General features: G+C 43.7%; 1 pseudogene; it reads right to left on the bottom strand.

Annotated features, from left to right (window-relative positions):
• Positions 1 to 1613: 1613 nt before the first annotated feature.
• On the bottom strand, positions 1614 to 2886 carry LOC147452107 (uncharacterized; annotated as a pseudogene).
• Between the last annotated feature and the right edge of the window lie 13582 nt (positions 2887 to 16468).

Here is a 16468-nt window from a genome sequence, read left to right as displayed (position 1 = left end):
GGATTGCATAGTATTTAAGCGCGCGATGGCCAATAGACCAACCTTAGCATGGACACACACCTCGAGTTCCTGCATTGGTGCCGGCCCCACCTCTTGAACAAACAGCACAACACATGGTCCCTAGGGCCCAAAATGTTGTTCAAACAACACCCTTACCACCTCCAATGCTAGGACCGCTACCACCACATCTGAGAATCATTTCTGTGAATCAAGTAGGTTGTGAGTCATCTATCGCTTGTTTGGAAGGCTGTGAGGAAGATATGGACCCTAATACTGTCTATGGGATGGATGTGCTTGAAGAAAGTCCACAATACTACATGGAGGACTATTGGGGACAAGTCAAACCTGTATATCAAGTAGCTGCTCTTGCGGCAAGAGGCCAAAATATCAATTACACTGCTAAGAGACCACCTCTTCAATGCTATGAGTGTGGAGGTCCACATCGTGTAGCCGAGTGTCCTATTAGGCTACAAAAGAACTCCACACTAATGCAAACCAATCAAGCGAGCACGTCTACAATGCCGATACTCATGTGTAATCGATGTGCCTTAGATCATTTGATTGCCCAATGTCCAAATAATCCAAATGCACCGAAGATCACGCCATTAAACTTGATTGAGGTTACCGAGGAGCCATCACAAAGTACACCTTTGGTACCAGTAAACGTAAGAGGGAGAGGTCCCATGTCATCTCTGTTGCAACGACTCTCTCACAATCATTTGAACTTTTGCATTGATCCCGATATGTCTACTAAGTATCCCCTACTACTGGGAGCTTTATATTAAAATTGAATACTTAAAAGATGCCAAAGAATCTTGCAATTTCACGCAACCTTTGGTCCACTCTATGGAAGGATGCACATAGTCGTAGGGCAAGCTCTGCGCAAGGACGCACGTAGACGGATGTGGACCCTCATGCGTTCACAACACTCTCACAAGAAACACTGAGCGACCACACTCGTTCATGCATGACAGACAAAGCGAGAGCTCCCTCTCGTGCACACACACACACACACACACACACAGTTAGATAGATAGAGAGAGAGAGAGAGAGAGAGAGAGAGAGATCCTTGTGCGATGTCGCAAGGGGGAGAGAGAAACCAGTTGTGTTGCATCTTCTCATAGGCATATCGTGTGGAGAGAGAGAGAGAGAGAGAGAGAGAGAGAGAGAGAGAGAGAGAGAGAGAGAGAGAGAGAGAGAGAGAGCATGAGCCCTGCAGACTTCGCGAGGACAGAGTGGGAGAGAGATAATTGAGAGGGGGCGAGAGATATATAGCATGGAATTTCACGTGCGTGCGAGAGAGAATCCTTCTACTAACCCTCAATCTCCCACCTTTCCTTTTCCCCTTTCCACTAATAAGTCAAATTTTGATTTTTTTTCCAGTTGGTAGCCCCTACTCGTGTGGACTTGACATACTGGAAGACTTCAAAATAAATTCATTTCTTTGAAGATGCCAAGGAATCTTGAAGGTGAAGGATCGCCATAATAAACAACAAGTCATAAAAACTGGTCAGGCATAAATTCAAGTTGATGTGTAATAACAAGTAAACAGAAACGACAATTACAAGAAATAAAGAGACATTGATAGAGAATGAAGAGCAATCAGATTAAATTCATGAACGGAAAAGTCCGATTACATTATTGAGTCTTATCACAAGTGCATTCAATTTCTTTAATTGCACTTTTAAAGATGAAACCTCCTTGCGTAATGACAATATTTGCTCCTCTAGTTGAGCTACTTGGATATCCGCTACATTTACTTGACAATCTTGAACTGCATTTTTTATTGACTCTACAGACTCTTTTATGAAGGACTTAAGGGTGCCATTGTCATGGCGATGGACCTCAATCCAAATCTGTAGCAAGATTTCCTTTAATCTTTTGACAAGGCCTTCCTCCACTCCCTCCAATGTGTCCTGCGTGTCAGTGGCCTCCACAGCATTCAAATGACCCCCCTCCTCCATTACGATATGCATAAACGAGAATGAACCCAACAAGTTAGAATCCAACGACAAAAAAAAGAGGTTCAAGGAAAACAAATAGTCATGAATTATAAACCTTCAAGATGCAACAAGTATTGCCTCTGTACGATGCACGAGAGGCATGAAATCATCGCCAATCTGTGTGCCCTCGTCGTCATCGTCACTGTCATCAATGATAATAACATTGGCTTTTGGATCGTCGACATTGGTCTCTTTAAATTCGGTCGTATCGGTAAGCTCCTTTCTATTCATAGTCAGTGACTAGTACCTAAAGCAATGAACGCATGGAAAAGAAAGCAGAATAATATGATGCTAACCTTTCTATAGCATCCCATCGGGACCTAAACCAATCGGCTCTTGGTTGTGCATTGGCGTACAAGTCATCGGCCACAAAAATGCTGACTATATCCTGGTAAGTCATGGTTGAGGGAAAATCCATGCAGCACCACATCGCTCTTATCTTTTTCATGTACATTCCTTGGCCTTGGTAAGGAATGATCCATGACAATTTTTCGGTACGCACCATGATGTGCAAGGTGGACAAGAAATCGTTCCCTAAAGGGTGCCGCATTTTAAACTTCCAATACATTGCAGCACGATCGAAAATATTGTTCGGTGTTAGACATACCCTGTTCTTGAGGTCGTCTACACCATAAAGGGTATACAACTCTACACCCTTGTTGATATCATCAACAATGACATTGTGAGTCAGCTTCTGGAAATGCGCCTCCCCTTCGTCCTTCATGCAGTAGCCTACCATCCCCTAGAAGGTATGCATATTTTTCTGCTTTAGAGCTCTGCACAGGATGTTCGCACCTGCCGGCCCTTCCTTGTCCCAACCCAAGTATGACTTCAGCTTCTTGTTGATGGCAATAAGAGACGACGACAGCATACGAACTACCATCTGAAAATACAAATGGAACACACTGCCTCCTCTTTCCACTGCGCACATCCCCGCTAATGTTTCCTTCTATAAAAATTCGTCAACGCATGGAAGAAGACATGTATCTATGTCCTCCCCTCTCACGGAGATTGTGACACTCGCCTCCATTAGCTTTTTCGGCTTCTTTGACTCGTTTGAGGACCTCTCCTCTGTGGTCATTCGAGGACGCCCCTTCTTCTTTAACAGGGACGCCTTCTTTGCTCGCACTATTGGCCGCACCTCTCACACTATTTTTCAATGAATCCATTGTGTATGCGTGCTCTCTCTAAATAAAGCAAAAAAATGAACCACTACTGCCACACAAAAAGCTTTAAGCAAGCTTATGTCCTCTTTTGTAGAGACTCATTTAAAAACACCTAAAATACAACCCTGACATTTGTGTACCCAGATGAATGGACCTACTGTAAACATCAATTTCTCTCTCTCTCTCTCTCTCTCTCTCTCTCTCTCTCTCTCTCTCTCTCTCTCTCTCTCTCTCTCTCTCTCTCTCTCTCTCTCTCTCTCTCTCTCTCTCTCTCTCTCTCTCTCTCTCTCTCTCTCTCTCTCTCTCTCTCTCTCTCTCACACACACACACACACACACACACACACACACACACACACACAATTATTTGTGTGGTTGATATCGGTACTGCATGCAGAGACTTAGCAGACAACGACCATCTCAATTATAACTCACTCTCTCTCTCTCTCTCTCTCTCTCTCTCTCTCTCTCTCTCTCTCTCTCTCTCTCTCTCTCTCTCTCTCTCTCTCTCTCTCTCTCTCTCTCTCTCTCTCTCTCTCTCTCTCTCTCTCTCTCTCTCTCTCTCTCTCTCTCTCTCTCGCACACACACACACACACACACACACTGCACACACAAGATTGTGAACCTGGCAGTGTTAGCACAAATTCTATTGTTGCGCTCTTTTGAGACCACTTTGTGTGTGTGTGTGTGTGTGTGTGTGTGTGTGTGTGTGTGTGTGTGTGTGTGTGTGTGTGTGTGAGAGAGAGAGAGAGAGCACCTGCGATGGGACTTGCCTTCGTGGAAGTCGCCCTACAGACCTTCGTGGAAGTCTCTCGTTTATATTTCCATGGCGCAGTGGAGCTGCAGTCGCTACATAATTTCCATGCAGTGACTGCGACTTGGTTTTTGTTGGACTCTAGTTTCGCTGGACTCAGCCTGCGTTTGATTAGCTGGACTCTAGTTTCGTTGGACTCCGTCTGGCATTTGCCCAGATTCCAGCTATCAACGATCTTTTACTTCGTTAGCGAAGTGGAAAATTTTCGCTCCTTGGCCCCTCAGCAGCCCACGTGGCTGCACTTCATCTCTCTTAAAAAAACAACGCCGACGCTGTGAAGCTCTAAAAAAAGCAGCGCCGTCAAGCAAAAAAAAACAACGCCAATGTTGTAAATCTCTAAAAAGCACCGTCAAACGCAGCAAACAAGCAGAATAAAAAAAAACCGCACGTCCGTCTATCTTCTCCACAGGCAGTTTGAAGCAGATTGACAATTCGCAGGTTGACAATTCTCTCTCTCTCTCTCTCTCTCTCTCTCTCTCTCTCTCTCTCTCTCTCTCTCTCTCTCTCTCTCTCTCTCTCTCTCTCTCATCCGTCGTAAAGGAAAAGAAGCATTACCTAGAGAGCAGGCCCCGCGAGCGTGTGGTAGGTCCTAGAAAAGAAACTCCAAATGATGTAGCCTATTCAGGACACATGCACGCCTCTTCACAAACTGTAGTCTGGTTTTCTGAAACGCTAGCCCACCGCTGGTAACGAGAGCAACAGACCATTAACCTGTCGAGCAGGAAAGAATGTTTTGAAAGAAACACACTGTCGCCCTCGTGTAGGAGCCTGGAGGTTGTGTGTAGGCGCAGCTATGGCGGAGCTCCTGCCAGGCTTGAACGACAAGGTGGCTTTGCTTTGCCTCGCATCTATCACACAGCTCTAAGAACTGTTAACCAAGGCGCTTGGCAAGATTTGAACATGCGGCCAAGAGCTTCTGCTGACGCAGCGTGCAGCGCTGAAGAGAGGCTGCGGTGTGCTCTACCATGTCAAGTGCGCAGGGGGACCCACCAAACCGTAGCTTGACGTCACTGTTGGCCAAAGAGCCGGTCATGCTTGTTGCCTTTGCATCAAAGCATCACAATATGCGTTTGCATACTCTTCCTGCCAATATAGCCTATAGACCTTGTGTTAAACAACGAACAGTCTGCAATTTTCAAAAGAGCACGAGACTCCACAGAGGTAGTTTACACATATCATTTTTAAGCTTATCCCTGACATGACCCCAACGGTATGACCATGATGAAGCTCCTCTTCTTCATCGATAGCAGGCCAGTCAGTCCGCCTCAACTTCATCAATCGTTCATCGGACTCTATGTGCTTCAAAACCTTTTTGACTGTATTTCGAGTCCCACAAATGCTTCCATTGATGCCTTCACTAGCAAGTATGATACCTCCTGAGACACGTTGTTCATATCAATCATAAATTTGTAAACAATCAAAACGGGAAACGTATCAAGACAGATTATACATTCGACCTCCTAGATACTGATCACTCGAGGTAAGAGATGACAACTAGAGCCTCATGAGACCAAGTCTGACTGATACCACAAGTCTTCTAAATGTAATTACAGAAAACCCCACCTCTTAGCCCTGAAATCTTCAAGTCTCAATACCATAGATTTTGTAGGCCAAGCTCCTCCCTATTCATTCCAGCAGTAGAAGGTCAACAATGTCACTGTTTGCCTCGTCGCCATATTCGAATTGACCTTCATCTGCAGTAAAGCCTCTGCGCCTTCCCGGCGTAGCAATCATACCAGCTATGTGTGTATGTCCACCTTCAACTACCTTACTCAGCTCGTTTCTGTAGCCACAACTACTTATGGCCTAACTCTACCGTGTTTCACTACAGAGACAGATCAAGAGAAACTTGGACACAACTCCTCTACATTTGCAACATCGACATATTCCAACATGCGGTGAGTGAGAAGTGACACATTTTAATCTTGAACACTGAGGACACAGTAAAAAGGAACACACTGAAAATTGCATGCTGCCGTGGGAATGGCACGTTCCCTCGTATTATAAAAATTGGGGAGGACTGTGCAAACTCCCCCGAGCAGGGACACTAGCACGTTTTCTTTTTTTTCTATAACATAAGAGATAAAGAACACATACAAATAATGAGATTACTCTTAGAACCTTCAGCATTGTGCGATCACTTTTCTAACTCTTTGTACTTATTCTTTGCAAGGGACATTCAAGAAATCAGCTATCTCTTGCCTCTTCTCAGTCTGAAACCCCACAACAGTACAATCCAGCACCAGGTACATAGTTGTTTCAAACGCTTGAACTGTTCGTTGCTTAGCCGTGACTAGTAACTAAATATCACAAGGTTCTGATCGCATTGAACCATTAAGATTGAGTCCGACTGAAGCCTTCAATGGACCATCACCGAAAGCATAGGATACACCTCAGCAGATTGAAAGCGAGACATCGCACTTCAATGAAGAATAAGGCTAGATTCCTACCATGCTCACGATCATGGATTGATATCGTCAATTTAGTACACCAATGGAGTTCAGAAATGGCAACGACATTTAGACCTTTAAGCATAGGCTTTGTTTATGGTGTAGTTTTCATCCAAAGAAGTGCCTCTTTTCATTGTACTCGAGCTCCAGACAAGACATCGATTGCAATGTTTGCTAGCAGTCTACTGGTATCCAGCTTAGAGGCTACACAAATAGGAACGCAATGGGTGCAGTGCTCCGCTTGTGAGAACTCAAGCGCACGTCGCAGATATTGTGTGCCCTTACTTCCAGACTACACCAAAAGAATATTGACCAGAAATCAGCTTCACATACAGCTACTGAGCGTCATCGACATATCTGTCTCAACGCCATCTCAACAGTGACAACAATTGCACGAGGTACACTAGACAGACGTTCAATATTAGATAACCCTCTGCTATCATGGAGTAAAGAGCATAGAACAACCTTCACAGAGCAAGATCTAGCTACATCACAAGTGGCAGACATACTTGCATTCAATCTTGAGAACAACTTCGTACTACAGAAGTACATGTCGATGGCTGAACGGCCGAATAAGAAGCTTGGCCTCTGCATACTAAGTCAAGATAGTGTGAGCAAGATCATTCAACAACAACAAGACAACGCACCTTTTGCACTGATGGCGCAACTGGACACGAGTTTGATGTTTGGTATCATTGAAAACATCGTTGAACCAGCTAGGAGAAGAGCATTCACTGCTAGAGATACTTACGAATTTGGTTCTCTGCAGCTCCGTGGCCGTCAACAATTGCTAGAGAGAACGGTTACTTTCAAGCCCAACGGCATGCATGCCGCATCAAGCTCCATGAACAACATCACAATAGAGATAGCAGCGTTTCCATTCTTCTTCCCTTTTGGGAAAGGCCAGTATGATGGTAAAATCAACTTCAGTATATATGTAAAGATACGTGCTCGACTCTATTCTCCGTTTACACCCTGTACAAGCCATACCTGCTCATAATGTACCAACTAAAGCAGGCTCTTATGTTGGCTAACAATACACACACGAGCTTGTTGCAAAGGGACATTGACAACTACAAGAAGGCCAATCGTACAGCAACTGACGAGGATACTGTGAGACATGTGCTTTGGTACAGCACCCCTTCCAACATGCTAGGCTCCTGCTCGTGGAACCGCAAGAACCTAAAGGACTTGATAGCAATGGTGGACGAATGGGGAATGCCTGATTTCTTCTTGACTTTCATTGCCGATGAGGTAACAGACACAAGATGGCCTGAGATTGACACGATCGAGCTAATTGCACGTCATTTGAACGCCTCCTTCACTTGGACAGACTGCCCAGTTTAATGCGCCCTCACCTTCCACACTAAGTTCCAAATGCTTATGTCCAAATATATACTTGCGAAAGGTGTGTTGGGCCGTGTGCAACACCACTTGGTTAGATATGAGGTCCAAAATAGAGGATCACTGCATGCTCATGTCATACTGTGGATGCATGAAGAAGACAAAGAGCAACTATCTGCTGAGATAACTGCATACATCCCGTCAGAAACTAGCATTGTGGTTTTGCCAGAAGTGAGCCTCCTCCGACAACTCGTACTCAGGAAACAACTTCACAAGTGTCGTACAAGTTGTTACCACAGTCAAAGAGATGGAGTATGTAAACACGGTTTTCCATTTCATGCGCAGCCAAATCCAAACCCAGTCTTCAACAAACAAAATCACAGATGGAAATACTTCAAGCCCCGACATGAAGACAGAAATGTCGTACCGTACCACCCTACACTGCTTCTGCTATGGGGTGCACATATGAATATACAGCAGGTCACCAATTCATCATTGTCCTACTACCTCCTGAAGTATGCACTCAAAACTGAACCAATGGGCCATCTCAACATCCGCTCACAAGATGCAGAGTGCTTAGGCCTAGGTGGCCTTGACATTGTGAAATTGAAGCTGATCTCAGCCTCTTTACTGTCGAAGCCTATCTCAGCAACAGAAGTGGCATTAAATTGTTTGCAAATCCCAATCATTTCAAAGAGTGACACCGTCCAATACGTCGACTCATCACCCCCGGCACTACGACAACGAATAATTTCTCACAACAATGATGTCGTGCTGCACCCTATCAATCTGTACTGCGCACGACCACAAAGTCTGGAGAATCTTACGTTCTACGACTTCCACAAGAATTACACAGTGACGAAGGGAAAAAAAAGGAAAAAAAGTATTTCAGAGGCGAACACCTACGGCCAACCGCTGGAGCGGCAACACCGACTGGTCCGTTTCACAGACTTCCACCGAGGGCATCATCTGGAGGCTTTCTTTTACAACGTGCTGCTAAAGAGCATCACCTTCAGAAATGAATCCCAGCTGCTCTCACCGGAGAACACGTCCAGGTCATACTATCTTGAGTGCAAACTTAAAAATTTGATACTGACAGATGAGGACCTTGAGATGTACATCACAGAGTATACACAACGAAATATGCTCACAACAGATCAAACACACCAATTTCACAACATGATACTACAGAAGACATCCTCAACAAAGGCTGCCTCATTTCAATCTCCAGATGTGCAAACAGACTACGAGCAACAGGACACGACTTCTCGTATCTATGCCCTTCTAAACGAGCTTCAAAACATCCAGAACGCGTCACTGACATCTGAACAAGCAGAGATCTACAAGAAGCTCACAGCAGCAAAGGGTGGTCTGCATGTGATCACAGGCACTCTTGGCATTGGCAAAAGCTTCCTCATAAGATATATCACAAGCCAACTCATAATGCAAGGGAAAATTGTCACACTCGCTGCTTCGACTGGTGCAGCGGCCACAAGGTTAAGCAGCATCGCAACAACTGTCCATTACCAATTCAAGATACCAGTGCGCACACAATAGTATCCCCTGTCAATCTCCGAAACTGATGACACATACGTCAGTATCAAAGAAGCGGACACGATTATCATAGACGAGATTTCTATGTTGACAAAGCAAACTTTTGATCTCATAGTACGACAAATTGTGAATGTCACCAACGGCACACTGCTAGACCCATTCGAAGATAAAAAGCTCTTCTTGTTCGGTGATTTGGCACAATTGCCGCCGGTATGCATGCATCAAAGTGATCATTGCTACTCATGCCACATCACAAGCTCCACTTATTGGTCCACTGCTACTACGTACACTATGTCTTGCTCAGTGCGCCATGCAAAAGATATACCTTTCATAGAGTTCCTCAATACAATAAGAGTCAGTCTCCCCACAAAGAAAGAGATCCACGATGCGCTCGGTGACCGCATCATAACGCAGGATCAAATAGAGAAACACATGGATAGGAATATGACAATCATTTGCCACACAAGAGTGACGTTCGATATTATAATAACCTTCTCTTGGCACGCTTCCATCAGCATAGTCACATCATCCAAATCGGCCTCAAGACAAATGCACACAACGTCCCTAAGCTCCAAGCATGGCTTGAAGATCCCGACTTCCACGCAATTGACAGAATAGCAGAAGGAGCAAAGGCGCTGATAACAGAGAACATAGACTTAACAATTAGAGCAGCCAATGGATCACTGTGTCGTGTAGACAAAGTCCTCCAAGATGAAGAAGGAGGTGTCAAAGCAATCAAAGTCACACTCGACACATCCAAACAGGAACTTACACTTCGACGGTCAAAGCATAGCAGACGGACATTCAATGGGCACTGGTACCATAAATCCACATTCCGACTAGCTCTCGCCTACGCTAAGACTGGACACAAGTCCCAAGGCGCAACAATCAACACCAACGTCTTGCTCATTGTAAAAGAATTTTTCGCCCCTGGCCTTCTATACGTGATGCTATCGCGCGTCACTGAGCGAACCCGGCTACATTTACTATAGCTCCCTACGCCAGAGATGTTCACACCATCTAGATTTTTGAACTTCTAGCCGGGAATGTTTCCTATGCCCTCTCCAGTCTCAATTCCTCTTTCTATTAAACTGATGAAATCGCCTTGTAATTGCCTTGTATATAAACCAGGAATTTGTGTTTAACTACTTATCTTCTCTTCTGTGGACTTTTCATGTTCAATATGTTGCATTGTTGAGACATCTTCCCTATCACCCCTACTCACTCTGATCCACCTTTTGTAAATTTACTACTCTTCCCTTTTTCAATTCATTCATTTGAGTTTGAACATTTGTCTGATCTTATGCTTCAGAAATACTGCAACAGATCGTCAAAATAATTATTTTTACGTGCAGGAAACTGAATCAAACAATGGATCACAACACGGTACATTTTGCACGCTTGTCTGATCTTGCATCTGCCTATGTATACACATGCAAATCAATCACTCATCTTATTGTGCAGCTCTTCAAGTAATACATGAACAATGCAAAGGAAACGCAACCAGCGATACAACCTAAGAGATTTTACCTCACGACTAAGCAGATGAGATTAGCTAACTCAGCAGGCGAGAAACGCCATGCGTATATTGAGGGGTTCCATACTTTTCAAGAGCGTCGCAACTTCATGAATAAGTGCGACACAAGATATAAAGCTCTAAACCAAACGATGGCCACACCAAGCACAGACAGAATGACAACAGGTACTATCAGGAAAGAAAAATATAATGCCTTCTGTCTGTTACGCTAACAAGCTTGCACCTACATCCTGCAGGTCTCATGAAGCAAATACTTGAAGAGCTTGACATCCAGTACAAGGATGATGACAATATGTTGCGTAATGCTGAAGCACAACAACTCCTCGACACAAAAACTGAAGGACTTACAATGTACAAAAACTGAAGGACTTACAATGTTTGGTTACAACATTGACTTAGCTGAACTTTCAAAAGCTACTCAAGGAAACTGTGCCCCTATCTTGACAAATTTCATGACTTCGGCAAACCACACGCACGATGCAACTAATCCACCTATCACAATCCAGAAGGTAGCATGGCACTACAATGAACACAAGGCAGTAAATTATGTACAACCAGCCTCTCCATACGAGCCAGTTGCGATAGACCAAGGCAAGTATGGATAACAAGTATCACTAGCTTCCATTCATTTCTCCACAGCACCGTCATTTTTTAATTGGCCTAACCTATCATAAAATCTAATATCTAACCAACCCAAATGATTTTCTCATATTAAATTGATCACTTAATGTGGGAGAATAAACGGGAACAAGTGTTAAGATATCGATATGTGCTTATAGATCTATCTCAACATGGGGCCAATGGTAAAGGGGACCAAATGAGAGATGGTCTATCAAAGAGCAAGGTTAACCAATGGAGCATAAGACCTTAGGGTTAGCTTCATTGAAGACCTCCAATAATTTGTGTAAAAGTCCTTTGACCTTAGGTAAGCTAGGGCTGAGCTTGAGGCGGGAACCCGGCCCAAGCTCGAGGTGCTTGTCGTGCTTGAGGTGCTTGTCATGCTTGAGGTGCTTGATTAAGGTGCTTGAGGTGCTTGACCTACTACATGCTTGAGGTTCTTGACTTGCTACTTGATTAAGGTGCTCGAGGTGCTTTGACATGCTTGCCTGAGATGCTTGTGGGAACACCTCTAGTTCAAGTGCATTGTCATGCTTGATGACTAAGGTGCTTGAGCACCAAAAGTCAAAAGTATCCCTACAAGAGGGGGGGCAAGCCCTTTTCCTAGGGGATAGAGAGAGAACACACACTCACACACACAAGGAAGGCCCAAGCTTGAAGAGGCAGCAAGGACACATGTCAAGCCCCTACCTATGTTACCTTCATGAGATGCCTGAAGCCTATTGGTTGGCCACCCAAGGGGTACAATAGTAATTTAGGAGATTTAATTAATTGATTTAGAATTTATCTAACCCTCTCTCTCAAAGGGGAAAGGGGGACACTTGTCTCAAGGCTACCCCTACTGCTTGTAATGCCTCCTGCTTAAGATTGGCTAGGGCTGGAGGGGTCCAATGAGCTTCAAGCATGAGCTACAAGGGGGGGTCGACCCAAGCAAGCTAGGGGGTTGCTTAGGGGGTATACCCACCCAAACACACTCACAAACACTCTCATTGTGTGCTATGCAAAGTGCAAGAGCTCCCTCTCCAAGCAAGTAGAGGTTGAGAACCTACACCAACACTTTTGGCTATGGAGTGCAAATGCAACCAAGAGCCATGCTTCAATGCTTAATCTTTCCATCTCCTTCTTCTTCATTACTATGCTATTATGTATGCTAGCAACAAGAGTTATGATAAGTGAGGAATTAACTCTTTCTCCTACGAAATGTTTCTTCTTCCTCTTCCCTACCCTCATTCCCTGCTAGCTCTCTCCACCTTCGAAGGTGTTTGAGGTCTTGGGACTGAGGCTTGGGATAGATAAATCTTTCTTCAAGTTTATGTTATGTTTGTGATGCATGAAGCTTTCCATCTTCATTGCATCACCTAGGTCACAAGGAACACAAAGACTGTATTGTAACAAGTCTCTCTTAATGGGAGAAATCATAATACAAATGCCTATTGGAGGGGGGACCGGCTCCACATAAATCCGGTCCTCAACTGTTGTCGTGTTCTCTAAATTCTCTCTCTTGCAAAAGTATTGTTTATGCCAAGTTAACTAATTGCTATGATTATGTTGCTATCTTCAATTATGTTCACTCGTTATGCTCACAAAGTTATTTCTCAAAAGTACTCTCATTAATTTCCGCTACTCTCAAGTTAAATAGGCCAATTCCATTACATTGGTATCAGAGCATTTGGTTTCTCTTTTCTTGCTTAAGAAGAGAGGTCCTTAAGTAGCCTATAAATGGTTGATGTTGTTAATTATAATAGGGTAAGTGGAACTGGGATTACCTGAAGAGATGGCCGAACACATCAACTCTCAATGGCCTAGTACTATTAGCGAAGTAATCCATCACACCATGGTTGCTTCACACATCAATTTCCATCAAGGGGCTAGACGTAATGTCAAGCCCATGGAAAACAAAGATAAAAATGATGCAAAGGGAAAAACCAATGTTCAAAATACTTCCCAAGCCAATTCCAACAACAACAACAATCGGTCCAGGAGAAGGGAGTTTACAAAGGTAAAAACAAACTCTCTCCTGAACAGCTTGAAGCTTTTCACAAGGACCATAAGTGTTTGAAGTGTGGGGAGCAAGGACATGGCTATCGTTCTTGCCCCAAGAAGAATGCTCGAAATGAGACTCCTAGGGCTTCTACGATCGAAGCTCCAAAAGAGGATGCTCATTGCAAAGGATCATCACTTTCCTATGCTTGGGGAAAGGTAAGAGAGCATGATGCCTTTATCTTGTTTGACCCTGGCTCTACTCTCAACTTCATATCAATAGAGTTGGCCACCAAGTTGGGCATTCAAGCTTTTGAGATGGGAGATATAGTAGTGGCTGATGCAGCTTTCAAGGGACAACAAGCCTCCATTACTCCCTTGATTGGGAAGTTGAGGCTTCATGTCCAAAGCTATGTCGACAAAGAAGAATTTTTCATCTCTCCTCTCCAACATGAGGATGTTATCCTAGGGGCACCATGGTTTGATCGCATGGCTGCCAACATGAAGTTCCCTGAAAGGAAAATCTACTTCACCTACAAGGGAAAGCACATGTATATAGATGCTAGTGAGCGTGGTTGCACTATTCCACTTGTAAATCCTCTTGCTTTTGATAAGTCAATGAAGAGCTCAGTTTCTGCGTACATGATTTTTGTCAAAGAGTCTCTAAAAGATACTAATGTTTCATCAAATGTAAATAATGGGAATCAAGAAGAGTTAGACTTGTCTAATTTTCTAGAAGGATTCCAAGATGTGTTCATCGATGATATCCCTATGGACTTACCTCCAAAATGAGGGGATGATGACCATCGCATTGAGCTCCTTCCTGGAAGCTCACCACCTAACAAGCCTCCTTATCGAGTCTCACAAGCTCAACAAGAGGAGATCATGAGGCAAGTACAAGAACTGGTAGAAAAAGGGATGGTGAGGCCTAGTTCCTCTCCCTTTTGCTCTCAGTCCTTTTAGTGCAAAAGAAAGATGGTACATACCGTATGTGTGTGGACTATCGAGCACTAAACCATATCACTATCAAAAACAGATTTCCCGTACCTCGGGTAGAAGATCTGTTTGATAAGCTACAAGGATCTACCTACTTCAGTAGGATTGACCTTAAGAGTGGCTATCATCAAATAAGGATAGTGGATGAAGATATCTTAAAGACCGCGTTTCGCACGACGTTTGGTCTTTATGAATATCTAGTCATGTCTTTTGGCTTGACTAATGCACCAGCTACGTTCAATCGTTTGATGGAGAAAATTTTTAGACCATATCGTAAATTCATTGGAGTGTTCTTTGATGATATCATCATCTACTCCAAGTCTTTGGAGGAACATAAGCAACATCTCCAAGTGATTTTTCAAGCATTGAGGGAGAACAAGCTTTATCTCAACCAAAAGAAAAGCGAATTCTTCCTTCAAGAGATTCAATACCTAGGTCATATTATCTCTAAAGATGGTATCCAAATGGATCCATCAAAGTTAGAGGTAATAAAAGCATGGCCTAACCCAAGAAATCTACATGAGCTAAGAAGCTTTGTTGGTATGTGCGCATACTATAGACGCTTCATAGCAAAATTCTCTCAAGTAACAGGACCATTACACGACTTAACTAAGAAGAACGTTAAGTTTGTATGGACTGCTAAGGAGCAAAATTCTTTTGAAAAGCTCAAAGAGAAACTTACTTCCCAACCAGTCCTCGTGCTTCCGAATCTCTCAAAGCCATTTGAGGTCCAATGTGATGCTTGTGTTGATTGCCTTGGAGCAGTTTTGCTTCAAGAAGGGCATGCCATAGCATATGAGAGCCGAAGGCTCAATATTGATGAACGAGTCTTGGGCATTTATGAGAAAGAGCTTTTAGCTGTTCTACATGCCCTACACATGGAAGCACTACCTATTGGGGACTCCATTTATCCTACGAACCGACCACCAAAGTCTCAAGTATTTCATGACGCAAACCAAGCTTTCCGACAAACAAATGAGGTGGGCAAATTTTCTTTCGCAATTCAATTTCCATATTGCTCACATAGTTGGTAAGCACAATCAAGTTTCAGATGCACTTTCACGATGACCAAAAGTTAATGCGGTGTCTATAGCTACTCACAATGATCTATCCTCTATGATAGATGAGTATGCTACTGACCCTGACTTTAGAGACATAATGTCAGCCCTTGCTTTGGGGAAGAAAGAGGAACCATTCACCTTGCAGGATGGTTATCTTCTCCACGGCAATAGGCTATGTGTTACCCATTCCCTTCGTGAGAAAGTTATGTATGAATCCCATGCTCCTCCATATGCGGGGCATAGAGGTATTCAACCTACTCTCCGAGGAGTAGAGACGTACTTCTATTGGCCTACCATGAAAGTGGACATACAAGAGTATATATCAAAATGTGTAGTATGCCAAAAGACCAAGTATGATAGAGGGAAGCCACCTGGATTACTCCAGCCATTGCCTATTCCAAATTCACCATGGGAGAGTATATCCATGGATTTCATCTTTGGATTACCCAAGTCTATCCATGGGAATACAGGAATATGGACAATAGTCGACAGGTTTAGCAAGCAAGCACATTTTATTCCTGTCAAAAAGACTATTAAGGCACATCAAATGGAAACTCTCTTCATATCTCAGATTTTCAAGCACCATGGATTACCCACATCCATCGTGTCAGATAGAGATCCTAGAATGACCAGTAATTTCTGGAAAGGTCTCTTTGAAAATCTAGGAACAAGATTGAATTTCTCTTCGGCCTACCACCCACAAACGGATGGCCAAAGTGAGATAGCCAATCTTACGATACTCGATCTACTCAAGACTTATGTTACTGAAGTAGATCAACGCTCACAATGGGAAAAGTACTTACCTCTTGTAGAGTATGCCTACAATAATATTGTACATACCTCTACGGGAAAAGCACCTTTTGAGATCATTGAGGGAAGACCTAAAATTCCCTTGCTACTCAAAGTACATGGGAAGATCTTCGCCACCGATGAGTATAGTCGTGA

This window comes from Adiantum capillus-veneris, chromosome 8 (assembly GCF_014529385.1).
Source record: "Adiantum capillus-veneris isolate H3 chromosome 8, ASM1452938v2, whole genome shotgun sequence".
NCBI lineage: Eukaryota > Viridiplantae > Streptophyta > Polypodiopsida > Polypodiales > Pteridaceae > Adiantum > Adiantum capillus-veneris.
This window is presented reverse-complemented; position numbering and strand designations above follow the sequence as displayed.